This window comes from Seriola aureovittata, chromosome 8 (genome assembly GCF_021018895.1).
Source record: "Seriola aureovittata isolate HTS-2021-v1 ecotype China chromosome 8, ASM2101889v1, whole genome shotgun sequence".
Classification (NCBI taxonomy): domain Eukaryota; kingdom Metazoa; phylum Chordata; class Actinopteri; order Carangiformes; family Carangidae; genus Seriola; species Seriola aureovittata.
Window position 1 is genome coordinate 8,421,245 of NC_079371.1, and position 23,308 is coordinate 8,444,552.

General features: G+C 39.9%; 1 protein-coding gene across 1 annotated transcript in view; it reads right to left on the reverse strand.

The window, feature by feature from the left end:
- The window catches only part of maea (macrophage erythroblast attacher, E3 ubiquitin ligase), an 84,918-nt gene that overhangs the window by 46,227 nt on the left and 15,383 nt on the right, over nt 1-23,308 (reverse strand). The gene's annotated exons all lie outside the window — the stretch shown is intronic.

Sequence of the window (23,308 nt, forward strand, 5' to 3'; positions counted from 1 at the left end):
AACAACATAGGAAACTGCAGTAAATTTATTCAGCGTTCAAGCCCTGTTCTTTTACCTGGTCAATTACTTATGGTCGTTTTGCCCAAGGTAAGTGCCAGTTACCAGTTGACTCCACCAGGTGTCACCAGTACAGCTGCTGCACTCCTGCTGTGGAGACATGCAAGCCAACTTTGACATAGGAATCTGCATTGGCTCTGCTACTTGCATCTGGTTTTCCAGTTTAATTTATGTATGCAATAAATTTATAATCATCTTTGTGTGTTCCTCCAGACATACACAGTGCACCTGTGTTACAGCAGTACAGTGGCTGTCAACACTTCTTGTGACAGTAAAGCACATACTTGCCAGCATACACTGAGCTATTGACTGGTCAAATGTGAGGCCTACTGTCATCAAATCAGACCTCATACAATAAACACAACATCCATAACATTAAATATTAATAAGAAGTGGAAATTAATTATAGTGTGTGGTGTAGAGCTGGTTATTATAAACAATGATTTGAAGGCCTCAAGATGAATCTAATGTAATCCAAATCGCTTAAATCACAGGACTGAACAAACGAGAACTTCCAATTACGTAAGTGTTCTTCCGAGCAGATATTTGCAGTGAGGAAATCAATTGGATATGGTCTGATTTTAGTTAGAAAAGTAAATGTGTTATACATATATGAAGTCAGTTCACTCAACACAGAATGGAGAGCCACCGGGACTTAACTAGAGACTTATACTGGGTAAATATAAATTAGATTATACTGTTTTATAGATCACTGCTTGCCCAAGTGACCCAAGTTATTATGAAAGCTTTTTATGTAGAAATAAGATACAACATAAATATTCAAGAATCAAGCTGAAATTTTGAGAGACAGGAGCCAAATCTATTCTTCTGCTGTCTTTGTCTGCTTGAGCAGTGAAAACAGTTGTTGGCTGCCTATCATGTGAAACCTCATCTTGAACCATAGCTGACTTCAGACACAGGACATGGAAAGACTTCTACTACATCTCTTTGTCTTTGTTTTTCTCTTTTTCTATCTCTGTTTTGCTCCCTAAATATCCCAAAATCTCTCCATTGCACTCTTTGCCTCTTCTACTTTCTTCTCTCCCACTCTGGTTCATCCATTCAGGATAACAGCCACTGGAACAGGCACTCCAGCAGCTGGAAACTCAAGGTGGTTTAATCTAAATATCAGGGAGCAGGATGGGAACCAGATGCAGTAAAAAATGAAGGGGGCACGTTTTATTCAATTAGCATGGGGACCTCCAAAGGGCACTCTGCAAAGGGGAAGAGCAATTTTCATGAGTCTCCTAGAATTTTTATAGAGGAAATAAGTGTCTGCTTAAACCTCAAGACCAGAAGTGTTAGCATTGACCATCATCATACTTAAATTCAAAGGTTAGAGACATTGTGCAATGTTAAATATGAGCAGTCACATCTTCCATTGTGAATATCGGCTAAGCTTGAAGATTTAAGAGATGACGGCTAGTTAGAAGAAGGGGAAAATTTGGGGAAAGGATAGATGAATGACTAACACTCTCCACTCCTTCAGGAAATACCTTCAAGCTGCCCTTGGGCAAGGCATTTAATATTAATCCATGTTATAGCAAAATACAGTTTTTCAGGGTTCAAGTAGGACTGAGGTTTTTCGTGCTTGTTAAAGCCTTGGCTGTTAGACAAGACAGTCTGAGGCATGAAAGGAACAACACTGTAAGTTGAAAGGAAACAGCTCTTGTAATTGGACAAAGTACAGAAAGAGGCTTTTTCCAAACAGTAAACTTGTGAAATGTTAATGGATGCTAGAAAAAGTGGCTGATGGTAACATTTTTTTCTTCAGGGTAATTCATTTTTCTTCTTTTTATCACTTCAACTTTCCACTTACAACATAAGATACACTGCTTGTTTTCCTACTGATTGTTGGAGGCTTACTTTATTGCTCTGATCCACCTGTCATTGGTTGGCCGCTTATAAGATGCTTGCAAAGTTGAATATTTGTGCCCGAGGTTTATAAACAAATACTCAAAAATGTCTTATTGTTTGAGCTAATAACCAGCGGCGGAAGAAGTATAAATAAAAATGAACTAAGGCTTGTGTTTTTTTTTTTATGTCTATCTGACTGGAAGGTTAGGACAAAGTAGTTACTGTATGTGCAATGGATAAGAATGACAAGACTACAGATGCCTTGATTTCTTTTTCAAAGGAACAAGAAAGGGAAATGACAGTTTGACAGTTTACCTGCCAACCTGCATCCACAACCTTCTGACTGCTGCTGCTTCCAATTCACTAAGTTTCACACAATGTCGTACAAGCTGTAGACCACACAGATTGATATGTTAGTTCCTCGTTGTGTCAGATTTGTACACTCTCAGTTGAAAGTACTGACTGTGACAAAGACATATGTGTGGATGAGGTGGGTCCAGGCTTTCACAGATGAATTGGTCGATGATGGACTTGGAGGAAATGGGTGGATTTTCACAGTTCCTCTTTGCATCTCCTTTTCCTCTCCCTCTGCTCTTCTCGCCTTTCCTCTCACATCTCCTGTCACCTGTATGTGGTTTCTTCTTCCTGCATTTTCTCTTTTCTGCTCTCTGTTCTGCTCTCTTCTCCCCTCAACTGGGCACAGTCCAAATAAAGCCAAACAGAGGATTATTATCCTCAAAAATGTGGTGGAATATATTGACCTCCTCAACACTGTGAAGGTGAGGCACCCTGCTGAGACGAGTTCCCCACCAAATGCAGGATTTCCATCAGCGTCTGTGTCAGTGGCAGGTTTCAGTGTCCAATGGGTCCACATACTGTTTCATGGGGCCCTACCACCGTGCCAAGAAAAATGTCTGGTGGTTAATAAACACCAGACATGTGCTTGTAAATGCTGGCTGCTGTCTGAAAGGTACTAACTCCATTGGCTGCTTTGGCAGGTCACTCTTATTTTGTTGATGGCGAGCAGAAATGGTGCACTTCCAATTTCTCTGCTATTTTATCTCAATTTATCAATTCTTACAATAACTGGCCACCACACATGTAGAAAATATCTAGTGGCAGTAGAGCCAAGCTGCATTATTAAAACAAAGTGTAAGATGTCAACAACGAATGAGAGTTAGCTTTAATATCCCCAATTTCTTTGACCTCTGACGACTTCTGGCACCATCTGTTATCAAAGTGATGATATGGGGATGCAGCACAAAGCTCCTGCAAGAGATATTTAAACCCTTTGACTGCAGCTGTCGACCACAACGCCAAACTCACTGGGGTTTGGTGATTTTATGCCTCATTCAATTTCTGCAGTTTTAACAAGGCAAAAAGACTGGCTATAACTCCACAACTGGGTCTGTTAAAGGAGATTATGTTGTTATCTCTGGCCAAATGGGTTTTGATTACCCATACAATGCTGGAAGACACTGTGCAATAGTTTATATGAAAAATAAACAGACTGCTGAATAGGGCACACACTGCTGGAGAAACCGCAAGACAATCAAATGAGAGGACTAAGATTATGAGAAAGACAGCTAAAGATACAAACAGAGGGGAGCAAGAGGAGACAGAGGAAGAAAAGTATGTAAAACTGAAAAAGATGGAGAATGACTGATGAGATGACAAAGGCTCCTCTACTAATTTCTGTTATTGCAACACAACACATTGTATTAACTTGAATATCAGCTTTTTACAATTATTTTGTTTACATTTTTCAGTGGGAGTCCTGGTCACGTTTTCACATTTTCCCCTCAACGTGTTTTGACTGTGTGTGTTTGTGTGTGTTTCCCAAACAAGTCTGTGAGGGTGGTGACCCAGTTTCAGCAGCAAGGTTTCTGGGGTTTTTTGTGTCTTTTTTTCAGCCCCGAATGTGTCTGAGGTGGGAGAAGCCGACACTTGACAAAAGCCATGTGGGTCATATGAACACACACATGGAGAAAAACACACAGGTAGATGTAGGACTATATGCATGCACACATACACATGCATCAAAATATCAGGTTGAAAGGGTGAAAAAAATACATACACATGATACAAATACATGATCAATCCGAGTTTCCTGCTGTGTTTACATTCACACATTAAACATTGACTCTCTTTGTTTTCGGTCCATGTTTAATATGTTCTGCTCCAGTCTTAATGGAGACTTCACTGTTGGTGTGAAAGATGACCTAAAATGACCTAAAATGACCTAAAATGATGATGATGGCAAAAAACATGTTTTGAGAGGTCACCATGACCTCACAGTGACCTTGACCTTTGACCACCAAAATCTAATTGGTTCATCCTTCAGTCGAAGTAGACATTTGTGCCAAATTTTGGGGGATTCCCTTAAGGCGTTATTGAGATATCACGTTCACGAGAATGGCACGGAGGGACGTACAGACGGATGGACAACCCAAACACATATCCAGCCCCTGGCTGTTGACAGTGCGGAGGATTTCTCATGGAGTATTGTCATATCAAGGGCCGTCCTAAATCAGTGACTCTCACAGCAAATCTCCTCTGCTTCAGTATGAGCTACCACTTAAATTTACAATACAGAGCTGCATACATTCACTTGGGAAACTGGGAACACTAAGTTGAATTGGTTATAATCAACACAGAAAGCACTTCAGGCTAATGTAAGCTTAAGACAAACTTTCACACAATCTCTTCCTAAAGGATTTCATAGTGTTGCGATTGTTTGTATTGACAAAAATGGACAGAAGTTGTGAGAATGAAAAATGAGAGCTTGAGAAAGATGTTCAAAACCTGCTTACGCTGCACACCTGGCCAACGTCTGCATTAAGTGGGCTCGCTTGTAGGATTGTTGGTTTTGGAAAGGTACCAAAACTGTCAGACAAGCCCCCCCCCACTACTGGAAAGGCGAGGGAGCGGGTTTCAGATGCTGTTTGACAATCCAACAAGCACTTTTTTGAAAGCATACTGACCTTTATCTGAATGGTTACATAGAAATGAAGGCAAAAAAAAAAAACACGTCTGAACTCCATATTCACCTTTCCTCTGCTAAGAAACAAAAATTGAGAAAAGATATAAATATATTGGAGCAAGATTCATGCAACAAAAAACTCTCCAACTAGAGGTGTAATTTTTTTCCTACTCCTTGGCCATCTTGTGGCTGCTATTATGATTTTTGCTATTTATGATATTACCAAAGTTTTGTTTAAGAAACAAATACAATTGCTATGGAGTCGGACCGCACTCTTAATAGCAGTGGCTGGGGTGTATCAAAACTTTACATGAGGTTTAAAGACATTTTGGCTTAGTTCACATACATGCAACTTAACCCATGCCTCAAAACAACAGCCTGTTTTCATAGGCTCTCTTTGTCTTCCCGAAGTAAAAGCGCGCCAGCCTCGTTCAACTTCCAAATGAGATATTTCCAAGAAACCATCTGCAGAAGCACCCAGTATTGTCTGAACAAATCAAGAGTAGGTTTCTTCTAGGAATGGAGAATAAATTCAGATCACATGGCAGTGCTTCATGCCGTCATAGATTAATAACAGCCTGTTTTCCAAACCTTGATCCAGAAGGCTGTTTCAGAGACGACTCCTTCACATGACTTAGAGTGTAAAGGCCAACAAAGATGATCTGGCATATTATAGACACAGGGATATATAAAGTAGACAGACAGGCATATAGCCAGGATAACTGGTAGCATGCCAGTAATTGTAGAGAACCAGGATTATGCATTTATCCTGCAACAGTATTGCAATGGGGCCTCTACAGCCAGATTATCTAACAGTAGGTCCCTGCAGGGTCAATACAATTTAAAATCATATTGTTGATGTTTCACTTACTTATTCTTTTTCAGGGTCAGTGTTAAGTCAACACCAACAGCTACGTTCCATCTCTCCTGTGCTTGCTGCAAAGTCGCCCCATTGGTCAGTTACAGCAACTTGTGTATGAATTTAAGAGTCAACCACAATCAAAACACTGTGGCAGAGGGTGACGTTGAGCAATACATTCATCTAAATCACAATTGTACAAACTTGCAAACACAATCTTCTTAAGCTAATATCGCAAAAACAATTGCTGGCGGAAAATGCAAATGAATACTTGGATTTAATAACTGGTCCAATCTCCTTTGGCAGCAATACCCTCAGTCAAGCTCTTCCAGTAGCTGCTGATCAGACCTGTATAATGTCCAGGAGAAATTTTGGACCATTCTTCCTTATAGAGCTGCTTCAGCTCAGTGATATTCTTAGGATGTCTGGTGTGAACGGTTCTCTGGGGTCATTCCACAGCTACCGGGTTAAGGTCTGGGCTCTGACTGGACCACTCCAACAGGTGGATTTTCTTAGTTTGTTCTTCACTTGCATGGTCACCTATCCCCTCCTCATATTGACAGACAACTCTGCCTCAATCTAAATGGCAACTCTCAACTCTCAACAAACTCTGAGTCACATGTGAGATCTTTTGTGCATGAATTAACATTGAATCAAAACACATCTACCCAGGAAACATTTAGTAGCCATGTGTTCAATTACTTTTAGGCCCCTGCACTCTGGGCACTTTGTGTTGAAAGAGCTGTATCTTCCACCCAGTTTTTTCTACACTGGCATTAACCAACTCATACTAAAGCTGAAACTTGGCACTTTAATGTAGTATCTATCATTCTGTTTCAAATTGAACGTGCTGAAAGATCTGAAGAACAAAAAATGTGTAACTGTCTAAATACTTTTGATAACAAAGATGAGTAGGAGATCAGAAATAAAAGGGTTGGTTCTCTGCTTTGGTTTTGTACTTTGAACTCCACATTAGAGACATCAACTGTGAGTGATTAAAGCGAATTTGTCCATGATTACAACTATTTCCATCCCTACAACGCCAATGCAGCATATTAAGTCTAAGAACTTTTCTTCTCATCATCTTCTCTTGTCTGTTTTTACTCCGACTGGTTTGTTTCTGCTGAAAGACAAATACAGAGGTTTCAAATTCATGTGACAGGGATGATGATCCCGATAATGATGCTATAACAGCAATCCCACACGTGTTATGGAAAACTTGATCTACTTCTATGACTTCTCTTCTCTTGTATTACACCCATAACAACCACACCTCATTTGAATATTTTGCAGAAAAATTGTATGAAAGTTGAAAGAGCATGTTCAGATTACACAATACAATTCTCATTTACTTGAAGTTTTAGCTCATAGAATCTTTCAATGAGAGAAAAAGAAGACGTTAATCTGCTTGCAAAGAGTGCATCTGATATAAAGGCTTGCTTTATGGTGAAGTTTCCAACAGCACGGCTGCTCTGCAGGCCAGATGTACATATCTCCTTGTTTAAAAGTGATGACAATGTTATGCAAAATACTCAATCTTTTCTCCAGCATTCTATCTGGGTTAGACTTCTGGATTTAATGACCGTCAAATGGATGAAAATTATGATTCTTTCCAACAGTGAGATGCTGTAATGTCCACAGATGCAATGATGCAGCAAATAACTAGCATATGTGTGTATGTGAATGAGCTTGATCTTGTATCTTGGGCATTTTTCAAGAGAATCGGCCCAAGTGATTATAAGATCCGAAATGGGCACATGCTGTTGACCGAGGGAGAGTTATGTAGAGTTGTACAAAGATTCTGATAAGTCTGCCGCTGCAGACAGTCAGATCCAAAACTACATCCTACAGCACGTTCAGAAAACATGCAGTGGGTGTGTATACACCAAAATGTGAGCAAACAGTTGCTGTTTAAAGGTCATCGTCATGTGTGGTGCTGCAGTATCTTCTGCCTGTCTTCATTAACATCCCAGCATGGCTCAGGCAGACAAAGAGAGGAAGCGACAGACAGGTACAGAAACAGAGGTATTGAGTCTTCCTCTCAATCACCCCCCTCATCTGTCAAGATGTCTGGTTGCAGTTCTCACATCCATCATCATTATTTCATTAAAAGAGAAACCTGAGAGACACCGGCTGGCAAGGTCATTTACACAGAATATTGTGCAGTAACTGCTCACACCTATGAAAACAAAGTGTGGACCTTATTACTCTGTCAAGACGTCACAGGAAACCAGAGGTAGGAAGAAACAGATTATGGTGTTACAGTAATCTCATTAAAATATAATAACTCTTATCATACTGCAACCTTTATCAAATTCCAGTTACATAAAAGTGTGAGGATATCAGATTTTTACTTAATGTTTTTAAGTTATTTTGACTTTGTGAACAATGTCATAAATACGATATAATTTTACACTGCGTGATATATGAGCCTTGGCGAGAGCAAGGGTTTAGAAAACCCTACAGTAACCCTCTGCAGTGATTTACACTTTCATACTGGAAAAGGCAGGGTGGGAAAGGAAACTACATTTATTTTAGTAATTGACCAACATGGGTGATGGGTTCTCATATATAAAACAAGTTATATGCTAAGTTGTTTATTCAAAGACCGAATGAGGAAAATTCTACTTCTTATTAATGTAGCTCTTTTTGTTCAGTAAAGACAAAAAATATTTCAAGGAGCATACTAGCACTAATAAAGGGTGCACCTTGAAGAACTCGCAGCTTTTTACTCCATTTTCCTTTGAACTTTCCTCAAATGTCAACATGAATCAAGGCTAATGCTTTTTTTGGCACAAAGACGTCTCAGTAGTACATAAAAAGGTTACAAAAGAAATTGGCCTGAACCAACTCTGGCAATACTACACCCACTAAAATGAAAAAGTAACGTTAGCTCAATTGTTAGGGGCATGCTGAAGTTAATAGGGGAAACCTGTGGCTGAAAGGTCATGTGACTAAATCTGTGATCAAACGTTTGACACCTAAACACAGTCTGGCCTGCTGTAGAGTCTTACTGTATCGTTCACAGTGCTTTTGTTCATTCGCAGTGATTGTACAAAATATTTCAAACTTATCTATAATACAATGGACTAATGAATTAGTGTACGCCACAATAAAGAGGATTTTTTTATTTGACGCATTTTGGGAATATATGGATTGAGGTACATTCCCGGTGGCATGCATAATGCGGTCACACATAACATTTAGGAGACTATTTAAGCTAAATTATGTCCAATCATAATTTACCCTTTTTTCACATAATGCATTCCCCTTACCTTAATCCAGACCAAAACCTAATCCAACCCTAACCCTAAAATCAAGTCTTAACCCTCAAAAAGCAGTCTCTACTGGTTGGGATCTCAATTAACGGGTAGTCCCCACCAGGATATAACAACTACTTTCATGAGCGTGGGTATAATTTTTACTTAGTTTGCACTAATATAGAGGATATTCTGCTAAAAGATCTACTGCTATGAATGACATCATTTTTAAAAATAATGGTCCAGGCTTCAAAATATTGTTTCAGAAGCTTATAGCAGACACAACCGACCAGAAAATACCATCTATGCTTGAGCCACAGGCGAATAGAATGATATACTGTTGGTTTAATAATAAATGTTACATACAAAACAGTAGAATGACAAGTATCGTCTACTGTCTCTCAAATACCTTACACTACCCTTTTGCACCTCATATGACATTCTACTGAATGTCACCAACACAAATCCCCTGATACTTATTGCAGCTGGCAGCTTTGGTGACTGTGATATTGAATTCACCTGCTTCGACACAATCCATGTATGAATTGTCTTAAGGCTCAAAAATCCTCTTTCCACCTGTCCAAATCCTTCATGACAGAGGGCGATTTATTAGGTGAGCTGAGTGAGGGATCAGAGGTTTCATTTGGGTTCACCTGGTCAGTCAGGTTCATGGAAACAGCAGGTGTTCCTGATAGGTTTTTTTTTCTGCATTTGGTGTATAGCTCTGTTCTTTAGAATTGCAGGATTTCTGGGCAGCGGAGCAGCATTACCTAACAGTTCCTCAGAGACGGACAGTAAATCCCTGAACAGAGAGGGACACGGGAAACACAAGATGATGTTTCTGGCTGACTTTGTGAAAGCTGATAAGGTGCGTGATTGTATGTGAGAGTACCTAGTGTTTCAGTATACTTTTGGTGTGTGCATGTTTATGTTGTGTATTAAAAGTCTCTTGGGTCTTGTCCTGCAATAATGCCATGAAAAAATGTCTGTATTTTTATGAGACTTCATGAGTTTGTGTGATGGTGTATTTTTTCTACAGTACAATTCTCCCTTCACATAAGAAGAAAAACAGAAAGTCTATAAATTCTTCTTTCTGCAGACATCTGGTCTAATATCAAACCGCATCTTCACTGAGGGTTTTTGTATGTGTTCTTGCATTTTCATTCATCCTGTTCTTTATTCATGAGTGCAGTTGTGTCACTGTGACTGCATGAAAAGTCAATGATACCCACTGTTTAGCATGCATGGTCATTTGCTCAATGACATCTAAGCGCGTTTATCCCAGTAACTTCAACAGGCCATCAGTCAGGCTTTAATTTTCAGAGCTAACTGACCAGAGTTTCATACGCCACTGGGGGGGATTCAGAACAAAGCATCACTGTCCAAGTATCATTATGCAGTGCTTCAGTTGTGTGGAAATCTTTCATGGTCAATTTTGGCTTTTGCTTCATTTTCACCTTGACTTTAAAGCTGACATCATCCCCCAACATGCAGAGGGAGTGATATGACCTTTATGCCTGCGGAAACCATTCGAACCTGTTGTGGAATTTTTTGAAAATCCGTTGGCGTCACCTTGAAATGAGAATCGTTTTTCTCTTTCTCCTGCGCTGCAAAAGCTATCCATCTTGACAAGTCATTCAGTGTAGTGTTGAGTCTTAAAATATTATTTCTCTAAAAGCAAGGGAGACAAAATCTGCCAGAGGGGTGAGGTAGTTTCACTGAAGCAAACTGGCTTGTTTAAGCAATTTTGAAGTGACGTTATCTTGATATCTCTGGAGCAATAACATCATTATTTCACAATGTCGTCACTTTTTTCAGAATATACTTGAATCTGGACTGGGAACCTGTGAAATTATCTCACACATTTTCACCTTTTTTGAAGTGAAAACAAAATTTCAAGATAGATTTTTTTGTTTGTTTATGTGAGGATAAAAGTGTACGTCTTCAGAGATTTTGACTGCAGTGATAATTTAATTTCTTCCCCTGTCTCTTCATTTCCAAACTATTAGTAACTCATCTGTATCGAAGCCTGACAGCTGCACAGACTTCTGTCCAACAGATTTTTCTTACTCTCTGTCACTGAAAGACATTCCAACAATAACAAGTCAAAGAACAGAGGACCTCACATTGGCTGGTTTTTCAGGGTATCCTCAGTATCAAGTATTTTATTTCATTTCCCAATTAGGGGAAAGATCAAGCGACCAATGTTCATTTTACCTTTCTGGCTATAAAATGTCCAGTTCTGGTTTTTATTCTATCTTCATCTAAGAAAAAGAAAAAAAAATATGAGTTGGAGTACGTACTGCTGAGCAGCTCCCCTACAGCTGTTTGAAAATATGAACTTCCTCTTAGTGAGATGGACACTTATGAAAACAATCCATGCACAATTACCACAAATGTTACGTTTTTAAAGTTGCCTTCATTTCCATTTACTCCTTGATTACTGATGTTCATTTTTCTAATTCCTGTTTTAATTATTGTATACAGCATTTCTCAAAGCACAGATCTGATATTTTAACTGAACACATAAAATAAGGGTACCATCACAAACCATACGTCTGTAACAGCGCAATATCTTTTGATATCTGCATTGTACAGAAAAAATATATACTATTGTAATTTTTTTTATTCCTAAGTATGAATATACAGATAACTACAAAAATTTTCAAAAATCTGGACCCACACAGACATGCTTATTTGTTTTCTTTACTTGCTTAGTGCACAAAAAACGAATTAATAAACTCTGATCACGTTTGCCCACATGTAGCCTGGGTTTACAAGATTATTCAATTACTACCTGGACACACACCTGATATTTTTTTCCCCCTACTTGATCGTATTACTTTAGGATCTATTGATTGTCCTTTGGCTAAGGCATTATAAAAATAATGTATTGGTCCAAACATAAAACAATATGGGTGTTGAATTATAAAACAGGGGGTTTGAATTATAATTCAGGACTATACAATTAACATTATGTATTATTTAAAACATCAGATTTTTTCTTTAAAGTGGAAAAAGTCTCCTACAGAGTGTTGCGTAATTTTGTTTGTAGCCTTATTGTTGCTAGGCTAACAGGTTACTTGAGGTCCATTTAAAGCGTGTCTTTTGGCGTACGTCAGCCCCTATGGGAGTTTCTGAGGGCTATTTCCATGTGTATTGCTGCCATTGAGGAAATAAATTCAGGGGTGAAATCGAGTTGAATGTATCTCCTGAGGTCTTCACTGCAAAAACAAACCTGAGACCAAATCCACCGTCAATCAGCAAAGACTTGTCGGTGCCATAGCTCAAAAAGAGAAGAGGGAAAATCATTGGACTGCTTCCAAGAGCTTGACGTGAGAGTGGGTGCGGACTGACTGACAGACAAGCTACACAATTTTGGGATTTCATTATGCTTTAATGGAATTAATATGGTATTTAATATTTAATTTTACGTTTGTAATCAGGCTTGTCTAATAATTCCATTAAATATCAATGTGGTAAATTTCTTCTCTGTGAAATTACTCAATCTGAAATTGAGTATATATGGCTCCTCAATCTGTGAAAAAAGTGAAACCCTTATGTAGCGTTGATAAACTATTATCTGCCCATATTAGCCTTATGACTACAGTCAGTGAGCACTGCTACCAAAAGCAGGGGGACTACTGACAGTGTCACATGCATCAGGGTGCATAAAGAAATGGTCTCTGTGACTGGTGTGGAAGAACTTGACTGGCCTGCACAGAGCCCAGACCTTACCCTCATCCAGCAGCTTCTGGGATGAACTGGAACACCTACTGATTAAGGCCTCATCACCCAACATTGGTGCAAATCTCTGCAGCCACGTTCCAAAATCTATCCCAAGGCTGTTACAGCAGCATATTAATACCCATTGTTTTGAAATTAGATGTTTCTGGACAACCACACTTCACCTACCGAGTGTGGAAAATATGTTTTTTGAGCCTGTTTGAATCATGTTTCATTACAGATGATGACTAATAAATCTCAAGCCTCTTGCAGGTGTTCTATCATCATATAAAAGCCTCTACTTGTAACCCCTGATGGTTTTACAATACAGGTATATGAGAACATGACAGCATAACAACTTCCCATACATCTATAGGTTATGTGGAAAAATAGAGTCATCTACCATCACTGTGTCTGTGTGTGTGTGTGTGTGTGTGTGTGCGTGTGCTACACAGAGCAGTGAGATTCTTCCAACATTTTGTCAAAAGTGATGTTATACTTAGATATAAGTGGTGTATTCTGTAATACAGTTGGTAATTTGCATTCATTTCACTGAGATAAATTAAAAACTAGGAGAGAGGTGGCTTTGAGAGAGAAACTGTCACAATCCTGTGTATTGTAAAGATTGAGTTTACCGTCTATCTCACTTTGACACATTTGTCATTCTTCTAGAGATTTTTATTTGGATTCACAGCACAGAATGTGAATTCACGCCCACTTCACAAATGTATGTTTTTGAGGCATTATCAGTCCGCCTCACTGACGACATGTTGAGTGCTCAGCTGAATCCAGATGTCTAGATATGACGGACTAACTGACTGCCATGTTTTCACCAACTCAGTAATGCCATTAGTATCAAAAGGTTACTTACTCTTTTTTCATTTCTCTTACATTTCCAATAACTCAAAGTGCAAATATTGCAAAAGCTACAAAATGGTAAAATAATTGAGATGCTTATTGAAAATCTTTAAATATAAAGAATGGAAATCCCTGTGTGGAGGCTGAGTGTTTAAACCATTAGTTTTCCTGTTTAGTGCCACAAACCTCTGCACAGAAGTTTTGTTCAAACCTTAATGTTAATAATTACCCTCAATCCTCAAACCAGCATTTAATCATCATGAAGAGGCAAACTCCAGTCAAGGCCTCTGTGTGCAGTACATACAAACCCTGATTGTTTTACCACATCATGTTCAGAGAAAGCAAAGCCACTGGTCTACTCGAGCTGTAATCCTTTAATTACATAATCAGAATTCATAAGAAAAAAACCCAACAACTTTCACAGAAGAGTGACACTAACTCTGCCTCTGTAGTTGTAGTTTATCTGTCTCCATCACATCTTAACAGGGGGGGGGGGCAAAACCATCAATTGAGCGTATGATCATCAATGCGAATGTCAAGGCATGTTTCCGCATCTGCCAGGAGGGAAGTATTTCTGTATTCATGCATATACGACTTTGCTTGAAGTTCATCCGTCTTATTTCTGAGGGACTGGACATTGCGGGGGATGACAGTGGAGAGTGATCCATGTCTATTTTCCAGTTTAAGTTTCATTCTAAGACCGGCTTTCTTTTCCTCATCCCTTGATCCGTCTCCTCTGATGCATGTGACCTTGCTTGTTGGAGTTTGAGAGAGTAACTCCACCAGAATATTCAATACCATATTAGTATGATCAGTTTGCAGGCGCTGCAAGTTTTAACAGGAATTCCCTCTAGTGTACAGGCTGTTGGTCCACCGATTGCCCTTAACGTTTCAGCCAAAGGTGGCATGAACTCCAAGTAACAAGCAGCATAAAAACAGTTTGTGCGCACCCATGGCTTGTGGAGTTGAAGGTATTCAAACCAAACTTTCAAAGGAACGTCAGGTTTCTGACAGTGCTGCAAATCCACATTTTCTCATCTAGTCTATTATGTTTTTGTTTTTGTTTTTATTGAAGTTTCACTAACTTTATAAATGTGCAGTTTCTAAAAACACATTTCAGCCATACAGTAGTTTTATTCTCATTTGTGGTTAAGTAAGTGTAATAAGCCTTATTTATATTATGGGCTTGTTTTGACACTGAAGCACAGATGGACTGATGTGTATCCAGCAGTGAAATTTATGGGCCTCGCCTGTCACTGCCTGACAATGTTTTGATACAGGAGGAGTGTCTATCTGGGCAGTGTTGTTTTCAACTCCCAGCAGATGTGAGATGCTGACGAGGACTCTGCAACCGGGTAACCTGCCTGGCAGATAGACCCACTTGGATTCCCAAACAAACATGTGTCCTTAAACATAAGGTTACACAAGGCTTAAACATTTGTGGTTTCAGAACACAGAGGTTTTGTGTGATCAACTTGACTTAGCTCTGCTGAGTATGGTCAATAGCAGAAGTCTATGCTGAAAAGCTAATGGATGTAAACCCTGTGAGAAATGAAATATTTGCTGGGGTATTGCTGCAGTAATCCAAACATATTTTTTATTCAAACGGCCATTGTGCAATGTTTCTCAGTCAAAATATCCATCTGTATGGCAGAGAATCAGAAATCTGGTCCAGCTATACTTGCTTTAAAGGAAAGTTGACATACTTATGACACTTGGTCATGTTGACCATTTGCCAATAAAATCTGTTCAAAACAAAATAAGCTCACTGGTAGTGATGCAATCCTGAGGAGTTTGATTTTTTTGCTTCAGATTCAACAACAGCCCAACAGCATCACATCACACAAGTTTTTTAATGGCTGAGTCAAACCAACAGCATGTTTCCACAACAACACCATCATCTTTCTGTAATTCCAACATGACTCCATTAACCTCTAGCTGCAGCAACGTGCAGTGGGCTGCACCTTTCAGCTTTAAACTGTCCGAACAACTTGCCAACAAGATGAAAAAGCCATAATTAATTTAATTGGGACTTTACATCCCATGCTATCTTTTAAAACACAGCATTACAATGTGTCAGTAGCCTCAGGCCTTAATGCTTAACTGTTGCTTCCACCTCCCTCATTTGGATCGCTCCATCCAGACATGTCAAGAAAACATGCATGGAGAGAACTGACTCTGGCTTCATCACTGTTTTCTCCTCTTGTGGAAATACATTTCGGCACTTTTGCAACCTGACAAAATTGGACCACACCGTGTCATGGTTGGAGCACAATATTTCAAGTCAAAATTTTGAAGAGTGAAACCCGCACTGAAGCACAACACTACTGTGCTGGAAAACTGATCTTTCATTTCATGTTTTTTTTTTCTTTCTTCTTCCCTTTTTTTGTTGTGAAGGGGCCCTGTAAATCATGTCCTTTATACCTCCGGCCGGGGGTTCACCGCCTCACCGCAGGGTGGGAGGACAGCATGATGGGAAAAACATGATGCGATCTCACTTTAGTGGATCAGAGAGAGAGATTGAGAGGAAGGAAAAGGGCAAAAGAGGATGAGGAGCTGTGAAGGAGGTAGGAGGAGCTGTCTACACTAGATACGAAAGAGATACAAACAGTAGGGGGTAAAATACTGAAATATAGTCAGAGAAATAGAAATAAAGACAGAAAAATATGAAGACATAAAACCACAGTAAAACCAATAAAAATAAGAGCCAACTCCATACAGCCAAAAGGGCACAAAAACAGCACAAAAAGTAATTAAAACTGAATTAAAAACAAAAACACAGTATAGAGTTTCCCCACACATAGTATATTAATAGATGCTCAAGTATATTTGTCGACTCATTTTGACATTTGTATGTTTTTTAATCCGTCATAACGACGCTATCCGCGATTAACTATTCTCTGCTCACTCCCCTGTACCTCCTTGTTCTGTTAACGCACAAAGACAAACAGAAAAAGAGAAAGTTGGAAAGAGGAAGAGACACGGTGTTATGGTAGAAGACGCGGACACGGTGGATACTGAACGGACAAGTCAGTTGTCACTTCCAGTCGGTGGTCAGTGAAGCTGCTGGCACAGATAATGAGGCAGCTGAGGGAGAGGCTGAAGCAGCAGGTCCCAGTGTGGTAGGAGCAATATGTCCCTGCATCTTTGTCACTGAGGAATATTAAATAAATGCGTATTTTGTGTTAACACGTATTTGTTGTTGGTCACACCAAGTCACTACATCAATGACCCATGCACATCGCCGTACACGTAGCAGAAATGCTCCTTCGCGAAGACACTGTCAAGCTCGTGGCTGCTGTTCCGTGCAATCCCAAGGCGGAAATGTTTGTTTGCGAGGATAGTTTTGTGCTTGCCAATTTGTTTTGTGTGCTTAATCTCATGTGCATGCTTGAGTTTTGAGACCAATTTAATGGCATAGAGGCCTCCCCAGGGTGTGGGGGAATTGAAGGGGGGGGGGCAGAGGGCGAGAGGTGAGGCAAAGACTCTGCGTTAGGGGGACAGGCACAGGTGCATGCTGAGAGGAAAGGTGGGTGGGAGGTAAGCAATTGTAGTTGTGCCCGCTGATTTGGCCTGCTAACCAACACAGTCAGCAGCTGGAGCAGCAGTGGCTGTGACAAAAATGTCTAATAATGGTCCATAACTTACTGCTATTAGTGCTGCTAGATATATAAAAAAAAAAGGTGCTCCACCTAGGTTTTTGTCTGTGCAAATTGGAGCTGCTAATTGCAAATTCAGCATACATTTGATGGTACCGATTTGTCAAGTTGTTTCAATTTTTATCTCAGTTGAGGTTCACAGAGTCAGACTATGAAACATAGAAAAACTTATTTAAAAATATAAGAACATTAGGAAAAATGCATGGTCAAATTATTAGCCTTCCTGCTGCAGTAGCCAAGCTTCCCAAAGTGAAATCTGGCAAAGGTTTTGGCCACTCAAAACTAAACGACAGTGATGGCTCACTCACCTCTGTCAGAACTGTTGCCTCTCTTCCAGATGACCCCACATGCCACTTGGAGTTACCCATGTGCAAATCTGCTTTGTGCAGCTTTTAAAAATCTTTCTGCTAATCCAGTTGCCAACTGCTCAGCCAATCATTATGAAAGACACAAGAGCGAGTGAGAGGGAGCAAGAACAGCAGACTCAGCAGCTGTGATTTCCTAATGGTGAATTTATATGCGTTGTGTTTTAATACTCTGCGGTCACCTAATACCCTGGACCAGAGCTGTTCATCCATAATTCTCAGATATAAATCGCTTTGGTCCCGACATCTAATATTGGCTTGTCTGGCTGCGGTGGGTTTTGATGATTGATGGCACAAACATTCAACAAAGTGAGTTACAATACCAGCAGTCTGTTTCTGTGGAGTCAAAGAGTAGGACTCAGATAATGTATCATCACAGGGTTGAGGTAGGTCACACTGTTTACATGACTGACATCCAGAAGCCAATATTAAGGTCTATACGGGTGAAACCAGCAGTATCGTCACACTCAAATTACAAAACATTCCTTTATCATAGAACGAAGAAGCACAAAAGCAAACACAGGATCATTATACGAGTATAAACATGAGTGAAGGTTCTGCCAAACCAGAGTGATCCATGTGCTGCATGGATATACAATATCACCACTGGCCTGTTGTCTCATGTTTTTGCTCTGACCTGCAGCTTCCATTAGACGGGACACACATGCACACAAATACACACACAACTTGTCCAGAAAAGTGCAAATGAATGCAAATGCACACAGATTGCTCCCACACAGAGGAGGAAATTATTCCCGGAAATCAGGGGTGATTATTGCAGTAACAAGGCCCAGGGGGTATGTTGAGTGGAAGCTGGGGATGAGAACAGCGTGAAAAAGGTTCAATGTTAAGACCAGGTGTCAGCAAGAAATAAAAGTGTGTGTTTGTGTATGAGAGAAAGTAAGAGAGACAGGGTGAAAGTGACTGATTCATAATAAATGACTTAACTGATGTGTCCTTTTTCTTGTATTTACTGTGTGAGCTTTTATGTGAGGCACTGTGTGTGCGAGTGTGTGTGCGAGTGTGCGAGTGTGCGTGCGTGTGTGCGTGTGTGTGTATGTTAAAATAAGCCAGAGAGTAAAAACAATGACCTCACATCCTGCCACCATGGCAACACTGGCCATTAACCTAACAACAACATGCTCTGTTATTTTGTTTACAGGCTGTCCGGTCCATTGGGCAGACATATGGTGGCCTCTCTGCGGCCTTCAGCATCTTAAAATTCACCCGGTCACTGAAATCAGTGAGTTCAGCCCTGCTTCCTACTTTCTGTTAGAAAGTTCAATGATGTTACTTGGCAGCAAAGCCAATTCCAGCTTGTAAACCAGTTTTGGATAATATTTCTTCACAGTGAAAGATTGTGCGTCCACATAAAAAGACAGAATCTGTTTCACAACCTTCACTGATGTGAAGCAAAGGAGAGGCTAATGGGTGCAGCAAAGGACAAGTATTGTACTGACTGAATCAAGTTGTGAGCATGCAAGAAACTCTAAGAACACCTACTTTAATGCAAGTCATTTAATACTTGCACATAAAGTAGTTCTTTCTTCACACTGACTTGTGTACAGTACTTAAGTACTATACTGTTCTGTTCACCATGCTTGATTCACATCAACAAGTTTGGCCATCTGGCCTTCATTAAAGCGGAGGTTACCAATGACTCAGTGACCACTCTGATATAAGCAAGAACGCAAACATCCTCAGTAAACACCCCCCTGAAGAGCTGAAGAGGAGGTGTCCAGCATTCTTAATCTTGATTGGAACAGATGGTAGTGTACAGAAGCTCTTTCTCGGAAACCCTGAGCGATGATAGTAGGATGACAGATACATTTGATGTTAAAACTAAACAAAATTGTCATCAGATACAAAACATGAATTATTTACATGTAATGTAAATCATTCACAATAATCACCCAAAAATCAGCAGGGGTGGGTGCAGAGAAATGACATGTTTATGGTTTGCAGTTCTCTCCCTCTCTTCTATTTACAACCATGAAAAGCATTAGATTCACAAACTGAAGTAAGTGACGTGTTCTGTCAGTCTATCGATCTCTGTCCTCCGTCACAGCGCAGCATTTACACACAACAAACATTGCTTCAACATGTGTGTGTCTGTGTCTGTGTGTGTGTGTGTGTGTGTGTGTGTACCGACGGGGATACCGATGTAAAACTATGGCAGGGCATATTAAATTTAATATTAATTTACTACTACTACTATTACTACTACTACTACTAATAATAATAATAATAATTAATAATAATAAATATATACATTAATGGGAAAACAAGCCTGACACTAGCAAAGGCACAGGCTATCGGCAATCACTCTCATAATCATCGATCACATCGCCCATCGGCACAATCTTAGTACCAGCCAATCACCTCTGATTAAATCTTTGTTGGCTGGATGTGTGATGTAAACAGAAGTGTTGACCCATCACCAAAAACTAATCTGCAGGATGGGACTTGGCTCCCGAACTGACAAACTCACAGGTCTTCTCATACGTGGAAAAAAACAGACATATTTGCTTTTGTGGTGCAACAGTTAGTTTATATATCAATTAGTTGATCAACAAATAAATGAACTGTGACAAGTGGGCTAGTTCAGTCTTTGGTCTCTTGGTGTGAAGACGCAAGTGTCTGATTTTCTTGGAATGCCTCAAAAACACAAAACATAAAACCATTTTCTAGAATTGGTCATGTCCCATATAAACACATGGTTGAAAGACACTGGGAAACCGGTTTGTAAACAAGCCAGATACATCGATGAATAATGACTAAAGTAATATGACCTCTTTCTTCTGAGATTTACTCTGCTCACACAGTCGTTATTACAACTGAAATATATAGGATAATATACAGGATGCTGACAGTATTACCACCTCCGTCCAACAATAAGTACCCATATCCTCAACTCCCACCACAGTTGCGGCAGACATGTGCCAGACTTGCCTCTTTGGCCCCAGTCCCGCATGGTGTTTCCTGACCTATATTCTCTTAGACTCTCCTCTCCCTTGGTATTTACAGCTTCCTTTCAAACACATGACTGAACGTTTTCCTACACAAACATTATCAGCTCAAACTGGTACCTCCTTGTTTTTAAATCAAGACCATCAGTCAGTCATGTGCTGAAAAAATAAGGCAAAATAGGCCAGTGTGCACGTGTGATATTGGTTCATCTCCACAGCAACACAAGAGTGAATAATATAATAACATAAGCTGAGGCTGTGGACAGTGTATGCGTGTGAGTGTCACATCTGTTGCTACATCACCAAGAATTCCCAAACAATAACAGGGGACAAGGCAGAAAACTGTATTGAAGTGTCACTCCAGTGCAGCATTCACCAATAGTCAAACTACAAAATATTAAATATTTCTATAAAAAGGTACAGAAATGATACTGTACAGGAAAACGGGATAAAATAAATATGGACTTCCGATGAATATACAGATGAAGAGTATGTGATATGGTCAAAAGTAAAAAGTCAACATGACAGAAACAATCCTGAAGGTGCTCAGAATAATAGAAAGTTGAAACATTTATAATTCCATGACAAGTGATCAGACTTCATCTAGTTGAAAGCTCCAGAAGCAGTGTGTAACTGGACCTTGAGTGTAGATTGTTTTGTGTACTGTCAGGTCTATCTTTGTACATGTAATTAAGATATTTACTACTGCTACTACTTGTAATAACTTTACTTATACTTTATTGATCCCTGTGGGGCAGTTCAGCTCTCTGGGGAGGATGAGGGCCAGAGGTCAAAGACAAACAACAGACTAGGAGTTGGTTGAGATTCAGAGGCTTAATCCATGACACTGCAGCAGTGTGGATGTCTGTAGCCACAGGGATATAAAGGATCTCTCTATTGACCATGGCACCGTGCATCCTTTTAAGGTGTGATATGCATATAGGGATGAAGTCATAATGCAATGTGCTAATGTGCATACCAGGTACATTTGGTACCTGTGAATCCACTTCATGAATTAAGTCAGCAGTCTTCTGTGCCATAGGGAGCAAAACTGAAAACCACTCACTTTTGCTCTACTACCCTCGATAAAAAAAACTGAACACAGTGTAGCACTGTTCAGTGTGCAAGAGTTGTGAAGGCAGTGACGAGTTAACTTTCCTTTTTCAAATGTCACTGACTGAAAGCAGACTGTAAGTCCAAACAATAAATCCTGGAAACTGAAAGAAGTTGAGTGAGGGCAACTGGTCTGTGTGTGTGTGTGTGTTTGTATTAGTTTGTGTTTGTAAGAAACGTGACCATATGGAAATCATTAGATGTGGGCTGATTCAGCATGCTGGCATATTTGTGTGTTTGCACGTGAGCATGTAGAATGTTGACTGCCACCACCTCCAGGTTCAGTAAGTCAAACACCACACCCACAACCCCCCCGAGACACACACACACACACACACACACACAATACTATACTGACCAATTATTAGTTATAGAAGTACAAAACTGCTTGCGTAAGTTGTCCAGAAGGGACTTGCAACCCTGGCCAATGTCCAACTCCTGAAGAGGGGACCTCTATTAGCTGTAGTGGAATTATCTGTATCTGTTATCTTCGTATGTACTTGTGTCCCAGTCAGTGGTGAACACAGACTGGGACACAAAGCTATCTTCATGCCTTTCATAAATGGATCATCATCCATAACCAATTGCTTCTAACTCTCTTGGAGAGGGGCACTGCACAACAGGGTTGGTTTTGACACTGTGGCACAGAAAATGGGCGGGATTTGTGACTCACACTGAACCACTGACTCCTTGCAGTCACAAACGAACCCACTACGCTACTGATTGCGCTGAGAGCTTTAGTTATTGGACTTCAAAATTTACTGAGCCTTATAAGGATCACACACACATCCTCAGACGTTCCAAGCAGTTCTCTAACATATGGACATATTTGGTCAGAGATACTTGACCACCCTTTCTGAAAGTTCATCTGGTCGTTGAATTTCAAAATTCACCAAGTCATCTACCATCAAATCCTTGACCTCAAAACTTCTCAAAAGTCTTCTTTCTTGACCATGGCCATTGGAGCAGGGTGACTTTTTGTGTCCTTCCTTTGGAAACTGGACTTCAAACTTCACTAAGTTACCTGAGGTTTGAGCCCACAACCTCAAAATTTCAAAACAGCCCTGTAACACTCTGAGCCATTTGATCAGACAGCTATAAGCTATATTTTTTGGAGCCTTTGAGTCTTCCCTTTGTCTCTCTGTGTTTGACTTCAATATTCACTGAGCCTCATAAAAAAGTAAGATGACTGCTCTGGAGTCTTGAGGTCTTGGATTTCAAAATTCACTGCAGACTCAGGATTGAACCCAACACCCAAAATAAATATTCAAAAGCTCCAGGAAATAGGGGTGCCTCCCACCGCTGCTACTGCCCATACAGGCTTAGGTACTGTAAGAATCCAAGTTCATTACATTTTCTGCAAAAATCTGACTCAGTGTCATCAAACATAACATTTCTTTCTATCTTAAAGTCTATACTTCCTCAACATTTTGTTGGATAATGCCTTAATTTGCCTGACTTTATAAGCCCCTGAAAAACACATCAAAGGAGTTATGCAAATCGACTGTGTCATAGGCAATATAACTTCCTACATGAGTTAAAAAACAGCACTGGGACTGGATCTAGCTGCTCAGCTGTAATTCAAAAACCTCACCAAGAGAC